We start from the raw sequence: 6000 nt of genomic DNA on the forward strand, positions 1-6000 counted from the left end.
AACTACATCTGCATTAAGTAAGCTCTAAATATTAACTTGGAAATGGGTAGATGAGACAACTGAGAAGCCACTGAGTTTAAATGTACATGTGTTTGCTTTCTTGGTGGGTCTGTATTCCTTTTTTCCTTGATCAGATTGTCTTTTAGTTTGTAATTTCAGCAGAAAGGCACAGATAAAAACCTTTTCTACCGAGTGTTACTGGGGAGTGAATACTTGGATACCTTTGATATGGGTGGATGATATTACCCTTACATAATGGGATTTCATAGATTAGCCCTCTCAAAGTTTTGTAGCTAACTCAGGATTTCTCTAAAATATGTCAGGAGTAAAGATATCTTTTAATTTATATTTCCTTTTCTAAATTAGCAAAGGTTTCAACGATGCTCAATAGAATCTGTATCTATACTGAATATCAGTAATCACATTAATACACAATCATTTGTTCTTATATAATATACTTATGCCAGGATTAGCTGCTAACCTATTATATCATAAATTTACTATGCCTTTTTTTAACTGGAAGCTCTGTGCAGGAGGGTACTCATTCATTTAAGAAACAGTTATTAAAAGTTCATTCAAAAGCCAAGAAATAGACATTGGATTTAGGCAGAGGGGTGTGAAAATAAATAAGATTTGATTCCTGCCCTAAAAAAAAAAGTTTCTAGCAGGGGGGAAAGCCGTGTAAGAAAAAGTTTAAAACACAGTATTATAAAAAAAAACTTTGAACTGGCTGGTTGGCTCAGTTGGTTAGGGAACGGTGCTGATAACACCTGCCTCTGGTGTTCAATCTATACCAGCCAGCGAAAAATAAAAACAGAAAACTGGATGGGCCCATGACCCCACAGCTAATTTGTGGGCTAGAATCCAATATTCCTTAATTCCAGTTTGGTGTTATTTCTGCCACAGAACACACTTCATGTGATAGTTCTCACAAAACCTGAGATCAAATACATTTAGACAGTTTCTAGTATAAAGTTATTACATGATAAAGTCAAAAGACAGCACAGATTCCCAAGGCATTGTGTTTTCTTTTTCACTAAATTTGAAATTAAATATTATTTTTTAATAAACTTCCTCAGAAGTTCACAAATTTATAATTGAAACTTTCCCAGTTTTAAGGTCTTGAAAACTTTCTTCTTAAACTAGTAAACATTAAAATCTTATCTATTTCATGTCACATTGCTTGAGTATGACTACTTAGGGAATTTCAGGACATACTGAGTTTCATATCATGCTCTTGTGAACCACACATGTTCTGGTTTGTTTGCTGTGGGACTCTGGACTAGAGCTTCTTCATTCAACAAACATATTGAAAAATAATTGCTAATATTTATTTAGCACTTACATTAGATGCTGTGTTATATGTTTTAAATACACATTAACATTCTCACAGTAGTTCTATGAGATATGTCTTCTTATCATCTTTATTTTAAATAAAGATGTAAAATTCTTACTCTGGATGAGCTACCGTATTGGAAGAAGCCAAAAGAGAAAATAACACATTATACTATTGTTTGGTAAGGTAATAGTTGTATATGGTCAGATTTATGGGAGCCCAGAGAAGCTACAAACAACTTGTCGGGAAGAGAAGGTTAGAGAAAGCTTTTTAGAGCAGTAATGACTGCTCCAGAATTTCTATAAAGAAGGAGTTAGGTGTCTGCAATCAAGTTGGAAGTGTAGGCCAAGGAACTTGTCTTGAAACTTATGAGGGAAAGATGCAGTGTGTAGAAAGTACTGTCCTTTCACTTTATATGTTGCAGATCAATAAAAATATAAATTTTAAAAAGATTTTATACATAGTTTACATGAGGTTGCAAAACCCCAATTACCCATATGAAAAATACCTTATTTTGATTTGTGTTGACTGATGAAGATTATGGAGAGGGTTTAAAGCCCCCTTATTCCTTTTCTTGGGTCGGTCAGGTAACATCTGACGTGGGCTTTCAAGGATGAGTAGGAATTTGCTTAGTGGTGGGGCAGTCTAGACACAACAGCACATTAAGGAATGGTGACCAAGATGGGTATTGAGGATGGGGAAAATGAGTGGTAAAAGATAAGGCTAAAGAGCTGAGCTGGAGCTGGATTCTGAGGGTTATTAAATACTATCTTTAAAGTGTTTAAACAGTCTAAGCCTTGGATTTGGCAGGCAATGTGTCTCCTTCCATTATGCATTTGTTTTTTTTGTTGTTTTTTTTTTTAATTTTATTTTCTCGATATACATTGTGGCTGATTATTGCTCCCCATCACCAAAACCTCCCTCCCTTCTCCCTCCCCCCCTCCCCCCCAACAATGTCCTTTCTGTTTGCTTGTCGTATCAACTTCAAGTAATTGTGGTTGTTATATCTTCTTCCCCCACCCCCGGTTTGTGTGTGTGTGTGTGTGAATTTATATATTAATTTTTAGCTCCCACCAATAAGTGAGAACATGTGGTATTTCTCTTTCTGTGCCTGACTTGTTTCACTTAATATAATTCTCTCGAGGTCCATCCATGTTGTTGCAAATGGCAGTATTTCATTCGTTTTTTATAGCTGAGTAGTATTCCATTGTGTAGATGTACCACATTTTCTGTATCCACTCATCTGATGATGGACATTTGGGCTGGTTCCAACTCTTGGCTATTGTAAAGAGTGCTGCGATAAACATTGGGGAACAGGTATACCTTCGACTTGATGATTTCCATTCCTCTGGGTATATTCCCAACAGTGGGATAGCTGGGTCGTATGGTAGATCTATCTGCAGTTGTTTGAGGAACCTCCATACCATTTTCCATAGAGGCTGCACCATTTTGCAGTCCCACCAACAATGTATGAGAGTTCCTTTTTCTCCGCAACCTCGCCAGCATTTATTGTTCAGAGTCTTTTGGATTTTAGCCATCCTAACTGGGGTTAGATGGTATCTCAATGTGGTTTTGATTTGCATTTCCCGGATGCTGAGTGATGTTGAGCATTTTTTCATATGTCTGTTGGCCATTTGTATATCTTCCTTAGAGAAATGCCTACCTAGCTCTTTTGCCCATTTTTTAATTGGGTTGCTTGTTTTCTTCTTGTAAAGTTGTTTGAGTTCCTTATATATTCTGGATATTAATCCTTTGTCAGATGTATATTTTGCAAATATTTTCTCCCACTCTGTTGGTTGTCTTTTAACTCTTTTTTGTTAATTCAGTTTTAACTCTCAGAGGACAATCTATTTCCCTGATCTTGGGAATAACAAGCAACTCACAATGGGCAGTCACCGAAGTTGTTTTTTAAATAGTTAGGTAACATTACCAAGTATGTTTTAGAAAGCTGATTGTTAGCAATACTGAAGATGGCCTGGTTTGGAGAAGCACTCAAACCTGTTAGGATACAATGCAATACTTTTGTCAACCTTAGAAATGGAGAATGGAGAAAAATTTGGTATCAGAGATGTTACACAGGTTGAGATTACAGAACTTAGTGAATGATTAGATGGTAGGAGAAGATAGAAAGTTTTAGTTCTGGGGTTTTTTGGTTTTTTTTGGTTTTTTTTTTAGGAATTTTTTGATTGCTATCAGAAATAACATTCATTCCACACATTTAGGGCCTGATATGTTCCCAGAACTTTCCTAGTGCTGGGAATAAGAAAGATGAGTGGCATATTATCTGTCCTTGAGCATCTCTATTGAGGGGAAGAGATTGTTAAATAAAAATTACAAAATTGTGATGTTAAGTATCATATTAAAGCTCTGTATAGAGTGCAATCAGTGTATAAAGGATAGAGAATTGATGGGGGTGCTTGGATAGACTCCCTTACTCTCTAAGTATGAGTAGGAATTCACAAGACAAAGGAAGTGGCACACTCTTGGCAGAAAAAGCTCAGAGGCAGTAGGGAATTCTGGTTGTTCCATGTGGCTGGAGAGAAGGAAATGGATGGGACGGGGCAAGAAATGGGGTTGGATAGGAAAATAAAGCCCAGAAAGTAACATGATCAAATTTGCATTTTAGAAAGATCACTCTGGTAGCAGTATATGGGATGGAATGGAGCAGGATGACAGTGAAGGCAGAGAGACTAGTGAAGAGTGTGGCAATAATAAAAGCTTAAATAGCAGTGGCAGTGGAGACAGAGGAGTGGACATATTTAAGAGATTTAAGAGGAGGAATTGGAAGAACTTAGTGACTGGATGTGGGAACTAAAGAAGGGAATCATCTTAGAAGACAGGTTTCTGACTCGGGTGCCTGGGTGGCTGATAACGTCATTAACCAAAAATTGGAGCAAGCGTAGGAGTGAAGATGAGTTTAATTTGAGACATATACTGAGTTTGAGATGCCTGTGGCACATTCAAAGGGCTGAGGACAAAATACTGTAGAATAGTCAGAGGAAGGAAAGCCTGAGAAGGAGACTGAAAAAGTATTCAGAAGTAGAAGTAGGAGGCCAAGGTGAGGTGGGAGAAGGATGAACGTATAATCTTGCTACTTAATAAGAGAAGAGCAAATCAAAGCTATAAGATACTGCTTTCACCTTTGAAATTTACAAGGATTTTTAAAGGTGTTTTTTTTTTTTTTAATTCAATGCTAGCAAGAAAATAAGTTTGGGATCTTCATATGTTGCTTTAGGAGTGTAAATTACCTTTCTAGTAAGGAATTAGGCAATCTATATCAAGGGTGTTGGTAACTTCATATCCCTAACTTAGTCCTTTCAACTTTTGGGATCTACCATTAAGAAATAAGAATCTTAGAAAAAGATTTGTCTACAAAAATATTTGAGAGCTAGATACGTTAGTAAAAATTGAAAACTAGCTAAATGTCAACTGTAGGAGAAAAGCTAAGTAAATTATGGTACATCTATGTAATGCATAATACAATGTTTAAAATTGTTTCCAAAAATCTGTTTAATGACAAGAAAAGATACTTATGAGGGGAAAAAAAAAACATTATATAATTTTCCCTTTTTCTTTTTTTTTTTTTTTTTGGTGATCTTAGATTTCAAGTATACAACACGGTGTTATTAACTGTAGTCACCATGTTGTATATTAGATCTTCAGAATTTATTCATGCTGTGTAACTGAAACTTTGTACCCTTTGACCAACATCTCCCCATTTTCCCCAGCCTCAGGGAACCACCACTATTATGAGTTCTGCTTTTATAGATTCCACGTATAAGTGAGATCATGTAGTATTTGTCTTTCTGTGCCTGGCTTATTTAATTTAGCACAATGTCCTCTAGGTTCATCCATGTTGTTACGAATGACAGGATTTCCTTTTTGAAAATGATTAATATTCCATTGTATATATTTACCATATTTACCATTCATCTGTCATTGGACAGTTAGGTTGATTCCTTATCTTGGCTATTGTGAATATGATGCAGTGAACAGGGAAGTACAGATATCTCTTTGAGATACTGATTTCATATCCTTTGAATATATACCAAGAAACAACAAAATCAAAAGAGTACTATGAGAAAACATGAGTGGTATTTTTTTTTTTTTTAAAGATGACTGGTAAGGGGATCTTAACCCTTGACTTGGTGTTGTCAGCATCACGCTCTCCATGTGAGCGAACCGGCCATCCCTATATAGGGATCCCAACCCGTGGCCTTGGTGTTATCAGCACCACGCTCTCCCAAGTGAGCCATGGGCTGGCCCAAATGAGTGGTATTTTAATATAATCTTGCAGTAAGGAAGCAGATGAAACCTAGAAAAACACATGGAACTCTGAAATCATAAAATATAAGACTGATAATTTGACTGTTTAAAATTTATTACTAAGGACTTCTGGTCAAAATAGTAGAATAGACTGTCACAAGAATCACTCTCTCGTACAAATCAACCAATTTACAACTATAAAAAAGCAAAAACAGCCAAGCTGGGGCCACTAGAGCTCAGGAGAAGAGGAGGAGAGACCTACAGAGTGCCTGAAGGTGGGAGAGGCCACGATGAGAAAAGAAAAAACCACTCCAACCTTTTTGGGCCCCAGCTGCTTCTAGGCTGGAGCTGCTGAGCACTCAGAGCAGGAGCTGGTAAAAAGCTGAAGCTGTGCCCTT

This window comes from Cynocephalus volans, chromosome 8, assembly GCF_027409185.1.
Source record: "Cynocephalus volans isolate mCynVol1 chromosome 8, mCynVol1.pri, whole genome shotgun sequence".
Lineage (NCBI taxonomy): Eukaryota > Metazoa > Chordata > Mammalia > Dermoptera > Cynocephalidae > Cynocephalus > Cynocephalus volans.